The following is a 17787-nucleotide window of genomic DNA, read 5'->3' as shown; positions in this document are numbered from 1 at the left end:
AAATTGGTCATAAAATGTGATCTGATCTTCATCTAAGTCACAACAATAGACAATCACAGTCTGCTTAAACTAATAACACACAAAGAATTAAATGTTACCATGTTTTTATTGAACACACCATGTAAACATTCACAGTGCAGGTGGAAAAAGTATGTGAACCCTTGGATTTAATAACTGGTTGAACCTCCTTTGGCAGCAATAACTTTACCAAAGATTTCCTGTAGTTGCAGATCAGACGTGCACAACGGTCAGGAGTAATTCTTGACCATTCCTCTTTACAGAACTGTTTCAGTTCAGCAATATACTTGGGATGTCTGGTGTGAATCGCTTTCTTGAGGTCATGCCACAGCAGGCAGGACTCTGACTGGGCACTCCAGAAGGCGTATTTTCTTCTGTTTAAGCCATTCTGTTGTTGATTTACTTCTATGCTTTGGGTCGTTGTCCTGTTGCACCACCCATCTTCTGTTGAGCTTTCATTTTTTCTTCGATGATAGCAATCCGTCCAGGCCCTGACGCAGAAAAGCAGCCCCAAACCATGATGCCCCCTCCACCATACTTCACAGTTGGGATGAGGTTTTGATGTTGGTGTGCTTTGCCTCTTTTTCTCCACACATAGTGTTGTGTGTTTCTTCCAAACAACTCAACTTTGGTTTCATCTGTCCACAGAATATTTTGCCAGTACTGCTGTGGAACATCCAAGTGCTCTTGTGCAAACTGTAAACGTGCAGCAATGTTTTTTGCGGACAGCAGTGACTTCCTCTGTGGTATCCTCCCATGAAATCCATTCTTGTTCAGCATGCATGTTGGTACTTGCATCCCTGGATCCGATGAAAGCTGTAATGGCACCGGACGGGGTTACAAGCAAAGTGTACTTGGCTTGCATGCTGACCTGCATTCCCTGGATTTTATGTGGCTGTCATGGCCCATGAACAGGTAGGAACAAGAGTTAGGGACCACTCATGAGACAACCTTGACGCGGTGAGTGGCTTACTATGCTTTGGCCAAAATATAAACCAATGTCTCGTCCAGCATGGAGGGCAGAGTGCTGGATGTAGTGTGCGATCACATTTGCATTTTCCGTTTGTATATGTATTTCGCCATAGTGATGTGCACCTACAGGCAGGTTGTGCTGACCCAACCCCTTATTTTTTTCTTTGTAGTATATATTGGAGGCGTGGCGATCTCCTTATAGTCATTGCACACCTGACCAGTTAATCTGTCCTTGAGGCTGGTTTTAAAGTCAGTATAAAACTGAGTCTGCTTGTATAGAACCTACCATTAGCCATCTGGCTCCAGGAGAAGTATATGGTGGGTTCAGCATGCATGTTGGTACTTGCATCCCTGGATCCGATGAAAGCTGTAATGGCACCGGACGGGGTTACAAGCAAAGTGTACTTGGCTTGCATGCTGACCTGCATTCCCTGGATTTTATGTGGCTGTCATGGCCCATGAACAGGTAGGAACAAGAGTTAGGGACCACTCATGAGACAACCTTGACGCGGTGAGTGGCTTACTATGCTTTGGCCAAAATATAAACCAATGTCTCGTCCAGCATGGAGGGCAGAGTGCTGGATGTAGTGTGCGATCACATTTGCATTTTCCATTTGTATATGTATTTCGCCATAGTGATGTGCACCTACAGGCAGGTTGTGCTGACCCAACCCCTTATTTTTTTCTTTGTAGTATATATTGGAGGCGTGGCGATCTCCTTGGAGTCATTGCACACCTGACCAGTTAATCTGTCCTTGAGGCTGGTTTTAAAGTCAGTATAAAACTGAGTCTGCTTGTATAGAACCTACCATTAGCCATCTGGCTCCAGGAGAAGTATATGGTGGGTTCAGCATGCATGTTGGTACTTGCATCCCTGGATCCGATGAAAGCTGTAATGGCACCGGACGGGGTTACAAGCAAAGTGTACTTGGCTTGCATGCTGACCTGCATTCCCTGGATTTTATGTGGCTGTCATGGCCCATGAACAGGTAGGAACAAGAGTTAGGGACCACTCATGAGACAACCTTGACGCGGTGAGTGGCTTACTATGCTTTGGCCAAAATATAAACCAATGTCTCGTCCAGCATGGAGGGCAGAGTGCTGGATGTAGTGTGCGATCACATTTGCATTTTCCGTTTGTATATGTATTTCGCCATAGTGATGTGCACCTACAGGCAGGTTGTGCTGACCCAACCCCTTATTTTTTTCTTTGTAGTATATATTGGAGGCGTGGCGATCTCCTTGGAGTCATTGCACACCTGACCAGTTAATCTGTCCTTGAGGCTGGTTTTAAAGTCAGTATAAAACTGAGTCTGCTTGTATAGAACCTACCATTAGCCATCTGGCTCCAGGAGAAGTATATGGTGGGTTCAGCATGCATGTTGGTACTTGCATCCCTGGATCCGATGAAAGCTGTAATGGCACCGGACGGGGTTACAAGCAAAGTGTACTTGGCTTGCATGCTGACCTGCATTCCCTGGATTTTATGTGGCTGTCATGGCCCATGAACAGGTAGGAACAAGAGTTAGGGACCACTCATGAGACAACCTTGACGCGGTGAGTGGCTTACTATGCTTTGGCCAAAATATAAACCAATGTCTCGTCCAGCATGGAGGGCAGAGTGCTGGATGTAGTGTGCGATCACATTTGCATTTTCCGTTTGTATATGTATTTCGCCATAGTGATGTGCACCTACAGGCAGGTTGTGCTGACCCAACCCCTTATTTTTTTCTTTGTAGTATATATTGGAGGCGTGGCGATCTCCTTGGAGTCATTGCACACCTGACCAGTTAATCTGTCCTTGAGGCTGGTTTTAAAGTCAGTATAAAACTGAGTCTGCTTGTATAGAACCTACCATTAGCCATCTGGCTCCAGGAGAAGTATATGGTGGGTTCAGCATGCATGTTGGTACTTGCATCCCTGGATCCGATGAAAGCTGTAATGGCACCGGACGGGGTTACAAGCAAAGTGTACTTGGCTTGCATGCTGACCTGCATTCCCTGGATTTTATGTGGCTGTCATGGCCCATGAACAGGTAGGAACAAGAGTTAGGGACCACTCATGAGACAACCTTGACGCGGTGAGTGGCTTACTATGCTTTGGCCAAAATATAAACCAATGTCTCGTCCAGCATGGAGGGCAGAGTGCTGGATGTAGTGTGCGATCACATTTGCATTTTCCGTTTGTATATGTATTTCGCCATAGTGATGTGCACCTACAGGCAGGTTGTGCTGACCCAACCCCTTATTTTTTTCTTTGTAGTATATATTGGAGGCGTGGCGATCTCCTTGGAGTCATTGCACACCTGACCAGTTAATCTGTCCTTGAGGCTGGTTTTAAAGTCAGTATAAAACTGAGTCTGCTTGTATAGAACCTACCATTAGCCATCTGGCTCCAGGAGAAGTATATGGTGGGTTCAGCATGCATGTTGGTACTTGCATCCCTGGATCCGATGAAAGCTGTAATGGCACCGGACGGGGTTACAAGCAAAGTGTACTTGGCTTGCATGCTGACCTGCATTCCCTGGATTTTATGTGGCTGTCATGGCCCATGAACAGGTAGGAACAAGAGTTAGGGACCACTCATGAGACAACCTTGACGCGGTGAGTGGCTTACTATGCTTTGGCCAAAATATAAACCAATGTCTCGTCCAGCATGGAGGGCAGAGTGCTGGATGTAGTGTGCGATCACATTTGCATTTTCCGTTTGTATATGTATTTCGCCATAGTGATGTGCACCTACAGGCAGGTTGTGCTGACCCAACCCCTTATTTTTTTCTTTGTAGTATATATTGGAGGCGTGGCGATCTCCTTGGAGTCATTGCACACCTGACCAGTTAATCTGTCCTTGAGGCTGGTTTTAAAGTCAGTATAAAACTGAGTCTGCTTGTATAGAACCTACCATTAGCCATCTGGCTCCAGGAGAAGTATATGGTGGGTTCAGCATGCATGTTGGTACTTGCATCCCTGGATCCGATGAAAGCTGTAATGGCACCGGACGGGGTTACAAGCAAAGTGTACTTGGCTTGCATGCTGACCTGCATTCCCTGGATTTTATGTGGCTGTCATGGCCCATGAACAGGTAGGAACAAGAGTTAGGGACCACTCATGAGACAACCTTGACGCGGTGAGTGGCTTACTATGCTTTGGCCAAAATATAAACCAATGTCTCGTCCAGCATGGAGGGCAGAGTGCTGGATGTAGTGTGCGATCACATTTGCATTTTCCGTTTGTATATGTATTTCGCCATAGTGATGTGCACCTACAGGCAGGTTGTGCTGACCCAACCCCTTATTTTTTTCTTTGTAGTATATATTGGAGGCGTGGCGATCTCCTTGGAGTCATTGCACACCTGACCAGTTAATCTGTCCTTGAGGCTGGTTTTAAAGTCAGTATAAAACTGAGTCTGCTTGTATAGAACCTACCATTAGCCATCTGGCTCCAGGAGAAGTATATGGTGGGTTCAGCATGCATGTTGGTACTTGCATCCCTGGATCCGATGAAAGCTGTAATGGCACCGGACGGGGTTACAAGCAAAGTGTACTTGGCTTGCATGCTGACCTGCATTCCCTGGATTTTATGTGGCTGTCATGGCCCATGAACAGGTAGGAACAAGAGTTAGGGACCACTCATGAGACAACCTTGACGCGGTGAGTGGCTTACTATGCTTTGGCCAAAATATAAACCAATGTCTCGTCCAGCATGGAGGGCAGAGTGCTGGATGTAGTGTGCGATCACATTTGCATTTTCCGTTTGTATATGTATTTCGCCATAGTGATGTGCACCTACAGGCAGGTTGTGCTGACCCAACCCCTTATTTTTTTCTTTGTAGTATATATTGGAGGCGTGGCGATCTCCTTGGAGTCATTGCACACCTGACCAGTTAATCTGTCCTTGAGGCTGGTTTTAAAGTCAGTATAAAACTGAGTCTGCTTGTATAGAACCTACCATTAGCCATCTGGCTCCAGGAGAAGTATATGGTGGGTTCAGCATGCATGTTGGTACTTGCATCCCTGGATCCGATGAAAGCTGTAATGGCACCGGACGGGGTTACAAGCAAAGTGTACTTGGCTTGCATGCTGACCTGCATTCCCTGGATTTTATGTGGCTGTCATGGCCCATGAACAGGTAGGAACAAGAGTTAGGGACCACGCATGAGACAACCTTGACGCGGTGAGTGGCTTACTATGCTTTGGCCAAAATATAAACCAATGTCTCGTCCAGCATGGAGGGCAGAGTGCTGGATGTAGTGTGCGATCACATTTGCATTTTCCGTTTGTATATGTATTTCGCCATAGTGATGTGCACCTACAGGCAGGTTGTGCTGACCCAACCCCTTATTTTTTTCTTTGTAGTATATATTGGAGGCGTGGCGATCTCCTTGGAGTCATTGCACACCTGACCAGTTAATCTGTCCTTGAGGCTGGTTTTAAAGTCAGTATAAAACTGAGTCTGCTTGTATAGAACCTACCATTAGCCATCTGGCTCCAGGAGAAGTATATGGTGGGTTCAGCATGCATGTTGGTACTTGCATCCCTGGATCCGATGAAAGCTGTAATGGCACCGGACGGGGTTACAAGCAAAGTGTACTTGGCTTGCATGCTGACCTGCATTCCCTGGATTTTATGTGGCTGTCATGGCCCATGAACAGGTAGGAACAAGAGTTAGGGACCACTCATGAGACAACCTTGACGCGGTGAGTGGCTTACTATGCTTTGGCCAAAATATAAACCAATGTCTCGTCCAGCATGGAGGGCAGAGTGCTGGATGTAGTGTGCGATCACATTTGCATTTTCCGTTTGTATATGTATTTCGCCATAGTGATGTGCACCTACAGGCAGGTTGTGCTGACCCAACCCCTTATTTTTTTCTTTGTAGTATATATTGGAGGCGTGGCGATCTCCTTGGAGTCATTGCACACCTGACCAGTTAATCTGTCCTTGAGGCTGGTTTTAAAGTCAGTATAAAACTGAGTCTGCTTGTATAGAACCTACCATTAGCCATCTGGCTCCAGGAGAAGTATATGGTGGGTTCAGCATGCATGTTGGTACTTGCATCCCTGGATCCGATGAAAGCTGTAATGGCACCGGACGGGGTTACAAGCAAAGTGTACTTGGCTTGCATGCTGACCTGCATTCCCTGGATTTTATGTGGCTGTCATGGCCCATGAACAGGTAGGAACAAGAGTTAGGGACCACTCATGAGACAACCTTGACGCGGTGAGTGGCTTACTATGCTTTGGCCAAAATATAAACCAATGTCTCGTCCAGCATGGAGGGCAGAGTGCTGGATGTAGTGTGCGATCACATTTGCATTTTCCGTTTGTATATGTATTTCGCCATAGTGATGTGCACCTACAGGCAGGTTGTGCTGACCCAACCCCTTATTTTTTTCTTTGTAGTATATATTGGAGGCGTGGCGATCTCCTTGGAGTCATTGCACACCTGACCAGTTAATCTGTCCTTGAGGCTGGTTTTAAAGTCAGTATAAAACTGAGTCTGCTTGTATAGAACCTACCATTAGCCATCTGGCTCCAGGAGAAGTATATGGTGGGTTCAGCATGCATGTTGGTACTTGCATCCCTGGATCCGATGAAAGCTGTAATGGCACCGGACGGGGTTACAAGCAAAGTGTACTTGGCTTGCATGCTGACCTGCATTCCCTGGATTTTATGTGGCTGTCATGGCCCATGAACAGGTAGGAACAAGAGTTAGGGACCACTCATGAGACAACCTTGACGCGGTGAGTGGCTTACTATGCTTTGGCCAAAATATAAACCAATGTCTCGTCCAGCATGGAGGGCAGAGTGCTGGATGTAGTGTGCGATCACATTTGCATTTTCCGTTTGTATATGTATTTCGCCATAGTGATGTGCACCTACAGGCAGGTTGTGCTGACCCAACCCCTTATTTTTTTCTTTGTAGTATATATTGGAGGCGTGGCGATCTCCTTGGAGTCATTGCACACCTGACCAGTTAATCTGTCCTTGAGGCTGGTTTTAAAGTCAGTATAAAACTGAGTCTGCTTGTATAGAACCTACCATTAGCCATCTGGCTCCAGGAGAAGTATATGGTGGGTTCAGCATGCATGTTGGTACTTGCATCCCTGGATCCGATGAAAGCTGTAATGGCACCGGACGGGGTTACAAGCAAAGTGTACTTGGCTTGCATGCTGACCTGCATTCCCTGGATTTTATGTGGCTGTCATGGCCCATGAACAGGTAGGAACAAGAGTTAGGGACCACTCATGAGACAACCTTGACGCGGTGAGTGGCTTACTATGCTTTGGCCAAAATATAAACCAATGTCTCGTCCAGCATGGAGGGCAGAGTGCTGGATGTAGTGTGCGATCACATTTGCATTTTCCGTTTGTATATGTATTTCGCCATAGTGATGTGCACCTACAGGCAGGTTGTGCTGACCCAACCCCTTATTTTTTTCTTTGTAGTATATATTGGAGGCGTGGCGATCTCCTTGGAGTCATTGCACACCTGACCAGTTAATCTGTCCTTGAGGCTGGTTTTAAAGTCAGTATAAAACTGAGTCTGCTTGTATAGAACCTACCATTAGCCATCTGGCTCCAGGAGAAGTATATGGTGGGTTCAGCATGCATGTTGGTACTTGCATCCCTGGATCCGATGAAAGCTGTAATGGCACCGGACGGGGTTACAAGCAAAGTGTACTTGGCTTGCATGCTGACCTGCATTCCCTGGATTTTATGTGGCTGTCATGGCCCATGAACAGGTAGGAACAAGAGTTAGGGACCACTCATGAGACAACCTTGACGCGGTGAGTGGCTTACTATGCTTTGGCCAAAATATAAACCAATGTCTCGTCCAGCATGGAGGGCAGAGTGCTGGATGTAGTGTGCGATCACATTTGCATTTTCCGTTTGTATATGTATTTCGCCATAGTGATGTGCACCTACAGGCAGGTTGTGCTGACCCAACCCCTTATTTTTTTCTTTGTAGTATATATTGGAGGCGTGGCGATCTCCTTGGAGTCATTGCACACCTGACCAGTTAATCTGTCCTTGAGGCTGGTTTTAAAGTCAGTATAAAACTGAGTCTGCTTGTATAGAACCTACCATTAGCCATCTGGCTCCAGGAGAAGTATATGGTGGGTTCAGCATGCATGTTGGTACTTGCATCCCTGGATCCGATGAAAGCTGTAATGGCACCGGACGGGGTTACAAGCAAAGTGTACTTGGCTTGCATGCTGACCTGCATTCCCTGGATTTTATGTGGCTGTCATGGCCCATGAACAGGTAGGAACAAGAGTTAGGGACCACTCATGAGACAACCTTGACGCGGTGAGTGGCTTACTATGCTTTGGCCAAAATATAAACCAATGTCTCGTCCAGCATGGAGGGCAGAGTGCTGGATGTAGTGTGCGATCACATTTGCATTTTCCGTTTGTATATGTATTTCGCCATAGTGATGTGCACCTACAGGCAGGTTGTGCTGACCCAACCCCTTATTTTTTTCTTTGTAGTATATATTGGAGGCGTGGCGATCTCCTTGGAGTCATTGCACACCTGACCAGTTAATCTGTCCTTGAGGCTGGTTTTAAAGTCAGTATAAAACTGAGTCTGCTTGTATAGAACCTACCATTAGCCATCTGGCTCCAGGAGAAGTATATGGTGGGTTCAGCATGCATGTTGGTACTTGCATCCCTGGATCCGATGAAAGCTGTAATGGCACCGGACGGGGTTACAAGCAAAGTGTACTTGGCTTGCATGCTGACCTGCATTCCCTGGATTTTATGTGGCTGTCATGGCCCATGAACAGGTAGGAACAAGAGTTAGGGACCACTCATGAGACAACCTTGACGCGGTGAGTGGCTTACTATGCTTTGGCCAAAATATAAACCAATGTCTCGTCCAGCATGGAGGGCAGAGTGCTGGATGTAGTGTGCGATCACATTTGCATTTTCCGTTTGTATATGTATTTCGCCATAGTGATGTGCACCTACAGGCAGGTTGTGCTGACCCAACCCCTTATTTTTTTCTTTGTAGTATATATTGGAGGCGTGGCGATCTCCTTGGAGTCATTGCACACCTGACCAGTTAATCTGTCCTTGAGGCTGGTTTTAAAGTCAGTATAAAACTGAGTCTGCTTGTATAGAACCTACCATTAGCCATCTGGCTCCAGGAGAAGTATATGGTGGGTTCAGCATGCATGTTGGTACTTGCATCCCTGGATCCGATGAAAGCTGTAATGGCACCGGACGGGGTTACAAGCAAAGTGTACTTGGCTTGCATGCTGACCTGCATTCCCTGGATTTTATGTGGCTGTCATGGCCCATGAACAGGTAGGAACAAGAGTTAGGGACCACTCATGAGACAACCTTGACGCGGTGAGTGGCTTACTATGCTTTGGCCAAAATATAAACCAATGTCTCGTCCAGCATGGAGGGCAGAGTGCTGGATGTAGTGTGCGATCACATTTGCATTTTCCGTTTGTATATGTATTTCGCCATAGTGATGTGCACCTACAGGCAGGTTGTGCTGACCCAACCCCTTATTTTTTTCTTTGTAGTATATATTGGAGGCGTGGCGATCTCCTTGGAGTCATTGCACACCTGACCAGTTAATCTGTCCTTGAGGCTGGTTTTAAAGTCAGTATAAAACTGAGTCTGCTTGTATAGAACCTACCATTAGCCATCTGGCTCCAGGAGAAGTATATGGTGGGTTCAGCATGCATGTTGGTACTTGCATCCCTGGATCCGATGAAAGCTGTAATGGCACCGGACGGGGTTACAAGCAAAGTGTACTTGGCTTGCATGCTGACCTGCATTCCCTGGATTTTATGTGGCTGTCATGGCCCATGAACAGGTAGGAACAAGAGTTAGGGACCACTCATGAGACAACCTTGACGCGGTGAGTGGCTTACTATGCTTTGGCCAAAATATAAACCAATGTCTCGTCCAGCATGGAGGGCAGAGTGCTGGATGTAGTGTGCGATCACATTTGCATTTTCCGTTTGTATATGTATTTCGCCATAGTGATGTGCACCTACAGGCAGGTTGTGCTGACCCAACCCCTTATTTTTTTCTTTGTAGTATATATTGGAGGCGTGGCGATCTCCTTGGAGTCATTGCACACCTGACCAGTTAATCTGTCCTTGAGGCTGGTTTTAAAGTCAGTATAAAACTGAGTCTGCTTGTATAGAACCTACCATTAGCCATCTGGCTCCAGGAGAAGTATATGGTGGGTTCAGCATGCATGTTGGTACTTGCATCCCTGGATCCGATGAAAGCTGTAATGGCACCGGACGGGGTTACAAGCAAAGTGTACTTGGCTTGCATGCTGACCTGCATTCCCTGGATTTTATGTGGCTGTCATGGCCCATGAACAGGTAGGAACAAGAGTTAGGGACCACTCATGAGACAACCTTGACGCGGTGAGTGGCTTACTATGCTTTGGCCAAAATATAAACCAATGTCTCGTCCAGCATGGAGGGCAGAGTGCTGGATGTAGTGTGCGATCACATTTGCATTTTCCGTTTGTATATGTATTTCGCCATAGTGATGTGCACCTACAGGCAGGTTGTGCTGACCCAACCCCTTATTTTTTTCTTTGTAGTATATATTGGAGGCGTGGCGATCTCCTTGGAGTCATTGCACACCTGACCAGTTAATCTGTCCTTGAGGCTGGTTTTAAAGTCAGTATAAAACTGAGTCTGCTTGTATAGAACCTACCATTAGCCATCTGGCTCCAGGAGAAGTATATGGTGGGTTCAGCATGCATGTTGGTACTTGCATCCCTGGATCCGATGAAAGCTGTAATGGCACCGGACGGGGTTACAAGCAAAGTGTACTTGGCTTGCATGCTGACCTGCATTCCCTGGATTTTATGTGGCTGTCATGGCCCATGAACAGGTAGGAACAAGAGTTAGGGACCACTCATGAGACAACCTTGACGCGGTGAGTGGCTTACTATGCTTTGGCCAAAATATAAACCAATGTCTCGTCCAGCATGGAGGGCAGAGTGCTGGATGTAGTGTGCGATCACATTTGCATTTTCCGTTTGTATATGTATTTCGCCATAGTGATGTGCACCTACAGGCAGGTTGTGCTGACCCAACCCCTTATTTTTTTCTTTGTAGTATATATTGGAGGCGTGGCGATCTCCTTGGAGTCATTGCACACCTGACCAGTTAATCTGTCCTTGAGGCTGGTTTTAAAGTCAGTATAAAACTGAGTCTGCTTGTATAGAACCTACCATTAGCCATCTGGCTCCAGGAGAAGTATATGGTGGGTTCAGCATGCATGTTGGTACTTGCAACCCTGGATCCGATGAAAGCTGTAATGGCACCGGACGGGGTTACAAGCAAAGTGTACTTGGCTTGCATGCTGACCTGCATTCCCTGGATTTTATGTGGCTGTCATGGCCCATGAACAGGTAGGAACAAGAGTTAGGGACCACTCATGAGACAACCTTGACGCGGTGAGTGGCTTACTATGCTTTGGCCAAAATATAAACCAATGTCTCGTCCAGCATGGAGGGCAGAGTGCTGGATGTAGTGTGCGATCACATTTGCATTTTCCGTTTGTATATGTATTTCGCCATAGTGATGTGCACCTACAGGCAGGTTGTGCTGACCCAACCCCTTATTTTTTTCTTTGTAGTATATATTGGAGGCGTGGCGATCTCCTTGGAGTCATTGCACACCTGACCAGTTAATCTGTCCTTGAGGCTGGTTTTAAAGTCAGTATAAAACTGAGTCTGCTTGTATAGAACCTACCATTAGCCATCTGGCTCCAGGAGAAGTATATGGTGGGTTCAGCATGCATGTTGGTACTTGCATCCCTGGATCCGATGAAAGCTGTAATGGCACCGGACGGGGTTACAAGCAAAGTGTACTTGGCTTGCATGCTGACCTGCATTCCCTGGATTTTATGTGGCTGTCATGGCCCATGAACAGGTAGGAACAAGAGTTAGGGACCACTCATGAGACAACCTTGACGCGGTGAGTGGCTTACTATGCTTTGGCCAAAATATAAACCAATGTCTCGTCCAGCATGGAGGGCAGAGTGCTGGATGTAGTGTGCGATCACATTTGCATTTTCCGTTTGTATATGTATTTCGCCATAGTGATGTGCACCTACAGGCAGGTTGTGCTGACCCAACCCCTTATTTTTTTCTTTGTAGTATATATTGGAGGCGTGGCGATCTCCTTGGAGTCATTGCACACCTGACCAGTTAATCTGTCCTTGAGGCTGGTTTTAAAGTCAGTATAAAACTGAGTCTGCTTGTATAGAACCTACCATTAGCCATCTGGCTCCAGGAGAAGTATATGGTGGGTTCAGCATGCATGTTGGTACTTGCATCCCTGGATCCGATGAAAGCTGTAATGGCACCGGACGGGGTTACAAGCAAAGTGTACTTGGCTTGCATGCTGACCTGCATTCCCTGGATTTTATGTGGCTGTCATGGCCCATGAACAGGTAGGAACAAGAGTTAGGGACCACTCATGAGACAACCTTGACGCGGTGAGTGGCTTACTATGCTTTGGCCAAAATATAAACCAATGTCTCGTCCAGCATGGAGGGCAGAGTGCTGGATGTAGTGTGCGATCACATTTGCATTTTCCGTTTGTATATGTATTTCGCCATAGTGATGTGCACCTACAGGCAGGTTGTGCTGACCCAACCCCTTATTTTTTTCTTTGTAGTATATATTGGAGGCGTGGCGATCTCCTTGGAGTCATTGCACACCTGACCAGTTAATCTGTCCTTGAGGCTGGTTTTAAAGTCAGTATAAAACTGAGTCTGCTTGTATAGAACCTACCATTAGCCATCTGGCTCCAGGAGAAGTATATGGTGGGTTCAGCATGCATGTTGGTACTTGCATCCCTGGATCCGATGAAAGCTGTAATGGCACCGGACGGGGTTACAAGCAAAGTGTACTTGCCTTGCATGCTGACCTGCATTCCCTGGATTTTATGTGGCTGTCATGGCCCATGAACAGGTAGGAACAAGAGTTAGGGACCACTCATGAGACAACCTTGACGCGGTGAGTGGCTTACTATGCTTTGGCCAAAATATAAACCAATGTCTCGTCCAGCATGGAGGGCAGAGTGCTGGATGTAGTGTGCGATCACATTTGCATTTTCCATTCTTGTTTAGTGTTTTACGTATGGTAGATTCGCTAACAGGGATGTTAGCATATGCCAGAGACTTTTGTAAGTCTTTAGCTCACACTCTAGGATTCTTCTTCACCTCATTGAGCAGTCTGCGCTGTGCTCTTGCAGTCATCTTTACAGGACGGCCACTCCTAGGGAGAGTAGCAACAGTGCTGAACTTTCTCCATTTATGGACAATTTGTCTTACCGTGGACTGATGAACAGCAAGGCTTTTATTACTTTTATAACCCTTTCCAGCTTTATGCAAGTCAACAATTCTTAATCGTAGGTCTTCTGAGAGCTCTTTTGTGCGAGGCATCATTCACATCAGGCAATGCTTCTTGTGAAAAGCAAACCCAGTACTGGTGTGTGTTTGAGGCCAGCTGTAAGCAACACCTCCAATCTCATCTAATTGATTGGACTCCAGTTGGCTGACACCTCACTCCAATTAGCTCTTGGAGATGTCATTAGTCTAGGAGTTCACATACTTTTTCCACCTGCACTGTGAATGTTTACATGGTGCGTTCAATAAAAACATGGTAACATTTAATTCTTTGTGTGTTATTAGTTTAAGCAGACTGTGATTGTCTATTGTTGCAAATTAGATGAAGATCAGATCACATTTTATGACCAATTTGTGCAGAAATCCATATCATTCCAAAGGGTTCACATACTTTTTCTTGCAACTGTATACAGAAGGCACGCTATAATGCAATATGTTCAAACTAGAACACACTAAGAATATTGGCAACTGCTAACATGAAGCAGGTTTAGGCTACTTTCACACTTGCGTTCGGGGTTCCGCTTGTGAGCTCCGTTTGAAGGCTCTCACAAGCGGCCCCGAACGGATCCGTACAGCCCCAATGCATTCTGAGTGGATGCGGATCCGCTCAGAATGCATCAGTATAGCACCGTTTGGCCTCTGTTCCACTCAGCAGGCGGACACCGGAATGCAGCTTGCAGCAATTTTGTGTCCGCCTGGCCGTGCGGAGCCAAACGGATCCGTCCAGACTTACAATGCAAGTCAATTGGGACGGATCCGTTGGACGTTGACACAATATGGTGCAATTTCAAACAGATCCGTTCCCCATTGACTTTCAATGTAAAGTCAGGAGTCCCCTATTAATATACCATCAGATCGGAGTTTTTTCCAATCCGATGGTATATTTTAACTTGAAGCGTCCCCATCACCATGGAAAGGCATCTATGTTAGAATATACCATCGGATTTGAGTTAGATCGTGAAACTCAGATCCGACAGTATATTCCAACACAGAGCCGTTCCCATGGTGATGGGGATGCTTCAAGTTAGAATATACTGAGAACTGTGTACATGACTGCCCCCTGCTGCCTGGCAGGTGCTGCCAGGCAGCAGTGGGCAGACCCCCCCGCCCCCCACTGTATTCAACTCATTGGTGGCCAGTGAGGCCCACCCTCCCTCCCTCCCCAGTATTAAATATGACCAGTGCGGTCCCCCTCCTTCTATATTCATTGGTGGCCAGTGCGGCCCCCCTCCCTCCCCAGTATTAAATGTGACCAGTGCGGCCCCCCTCCCTCTATATTCATTGGTGGCCAGTGCGGATTCCCAGTATTAAATGTGACCAGTGCGGCCTCCCCTCTCCCCCCCCCCTAATTAAAATCACCCCCCCCCCCATCATTGGTGGCAGCAGAGAGTACCGATCGGAGTCCCATTTTAATCGCTGGGGGCCCCGATCGGTAACCATAGCAACCAGGACGCTACTGCAGTCCTGGTTGCCATGGTTACTTAGCAATTTTTAGAAGCATTATACTTACCTGCGAGCTGCGATGTCTGTTTCCGGCCGGGCGCTCCTCCTACTGGTAAGTGACAGGTCTGTGCTATAAGCAATGCGCCGCACAGACCTTTCACTTACCAGTAGGAGGAGCTCCCGGCCGGTCACAGACATCGCAGGTAAGTATAATGCTTCTATTTATTGCTAAGTAACCATGGCAGCCAAGACTGCAATAGCGTCTTGGCTGCCATGGTAACCGATCGGAGCCCCAGCGATTAAACTGGGACTCCGATCGGAACTCTCCGCTGCCACCAATGATAAGGGGGTGATTTTAATTAGGGGGGGAAGAGGGGAGGCCGCACTGGTCACATTTAATACTGGGGAAGGAGGGAAGGGGGGCCGCACTGACCACCAATGAATATAGAGGGAGGGGGGCCGCACTGGTCACATTTAATACTGGGGAGGGAGGGAGGGAGGGGGGGCCGCACTGGCCACCAATGAATATAGAGGGAGGGGGGGCGCACTGGTCACATTTAATACAGGGGAGGGAGGGGTCTGCCCCCTCCTGCCTGGCAGCACCTGATCTCTTACAGGGGGCTATGATTCGCACAATAATTGTGCGGATCACAGCCCCCTGTAAGAGATCGGGTGCTGCCAGGCAGCAGGGGGCAGTCATGTACACAGTTCTTTTAGTATATTCTAACTTGAAGCGTCCCCATCACCATGGGAACGCCTCTGTGTTAGAATATACTGTCGGATCTGAGTTTTCACGAAGTGAAAAATCAGATCTGTAAAAAACTGTTATGCAGACGGATCCGTTCTGAACGGATGCAAGCGTTTGCATTATAGGAGCAGATCCGTCTGTGCAGACACCAGACGGATCCGCTCCAAACGCAAGTGTGAAAGTAGCCTTAATCAATTTTACTAAATTTTAGTTACACTACATTATATCAAGGGCTCATGCACACGACCGTTGCTGTTTTGCGGTCTGTTTTTCACTGATCCGTTGTCCCGTATCTGAGTTTTTTTTCTCTCTGATTTAAGTGCTTTTCCGTTCCGTTATTTCACAAAACATATCTGTATGGTTTCCGTATTTGATCTGTTTTTTGCGGATAGTATATAGAAACAGTAACTTATTAATCACCAAACACATGAGCAATATGGGATGGGCATAGCATCTCTACAGTATGAATCCGCAAAATACGGATGAAATACGGATGACATAGGGATGTGTTCCGTGTGCGTTCAATATTTTTTGCGGACCCATTGACTTGAATGGGGCCTCGGACCGTGATTTGCGGACAATAATAGGACATGGACTACTTTTTTGTGGAACGGCCATGCGGACAAACGGAAACGGAATGCACACAGAGTAACTTCTGTATTTTCTACAGCCCCATTAAAGTGAATGGTTCCACATACGGTCCACAAAAAAATGGAACGGAGGCGGGAAAGAAAATAAGTTTGTGTGCATGAGCCCTAAGTCATTTTACTATGCAATTAGATACAATGAAGAGGTTGTCTGAGATTTTAAGAAAGTTTAAATGATAGACTGCCTGTCTAAACCTTATAGTTTTTAGCCATGTGGTGGAGGTTGGGTCTTTAAAGGGTAACTGTCATATTTTTATTTATTTGCTAGTTTATTAAAGCTAGGCATGTATACCTGAGTTAGTCTGTCAATGATTGCCAAAAGATCCATTATTACCTTATAATAACAGCTTTCATTAATGTCTCCTGTCCCTTTCCACTGCTCCCTTAAAAGACCGATGCTATGGCTTGTCTATTTTCGGATAGTTGGAAACAGAAAACAGAGGGGCGGTCCTCCACACTGCATGCCTGCATTAGGCTTCAGAGTGATGAGGCATGTCTCTTAGTAATCCAATCCGATTGGCTTTCAGGAAGCTGCTGGCTACAGCAAGTGTGTATATCAAGTGAGGGAAAGCAGTTTTGGCTTTAGAGAACTGGCAGAGGAGCCATCTTGAGAAGATCCTCATATTATAAGGGTTAAAACAGTAGTAACTAAGGGAAAATCTCAAAAAGTGGTATGTGAAGAAACTAAAGATTGCTCTATGCATAATTCTACACCAGCAGTAACAAGGTAACATAGTAGTAGTAGTAGTACATAAGGCCGAAAAAAGACATTTGTCCATCCAGTTCGGCCTGTTATCCTGCAAGTTGATCCAGAGGAAGGCAAAAAACCCTGTGAGGTAGAAGCCAATTTTCTCCACTTTAGGGGAATAAAAAATTTCTTCCCGACTCCAATCAGAATAACTCCCTGGATCAACGACCCCTCTCTAGTAGCTATAGCCTGTAATATTATTACGCTCTAGAAACACATCCAGGCCCCTCTTGAATTCCTTTATTGTACTCACCATCACCACCTCCTCAGACAGAGAGTTCCATAGTCTCACTGCTCTTACCGTAAAGAATCCTCTTCTATGTTTGTGTTTAAACCTTCTTTCCTCCAGACGCAGAGGATGTCCCCTCGTCACAGTCACAGTCCTGGGGATAAATAGCTGATGGGATAGATCTCTGTACTGACCCCTGATATATTTATACATATTAATTAGATCTCCCCTCAGTCGTCTTTTTTCTAAAGTGAATAACCCTAATTTTGATAATCTTTCAGGGTACTGTAGTTGCCCCATTCCAGTTATTACTTTAGTTGCCCTCCTCTGAACCCTCTCTAGCTCTGCTATGTCTGCCTTGTTTACAGGAGCCCAGAACTGTACACAGTACTCCATGTGTGGTCTGACTAGCGATTTGTAAAGTGGTAGGACTATGTTCATATCACGGGAATCTATGCCCCTTTTGATGCAACCCATTATCTTGTTGGCCTTGGCAGCAGCTGCCTGACACTGGTTTTTGCTGTTTAGTTTGCTGTTTATTAAAATTCCTAGATCCTTTTCCATGTCAGTGTT

This window comes from Bufo bufo, chromosome 3 (genome assembly GCF_905171765.1).
Source record: "Bufo bufo chromosome 3, aBufBuf1.1, whole genome shotgun sequence".
NCBI lineage: Eukaryota > Metazoa > Chordata > Amphibia > Anura > Bufonidae > Bufo > Bufo bufo.
The sequence above is the reverse complement of the archived record's forward strand: the minus strand, read 5'-3'. Positions refer to the sequence as shown.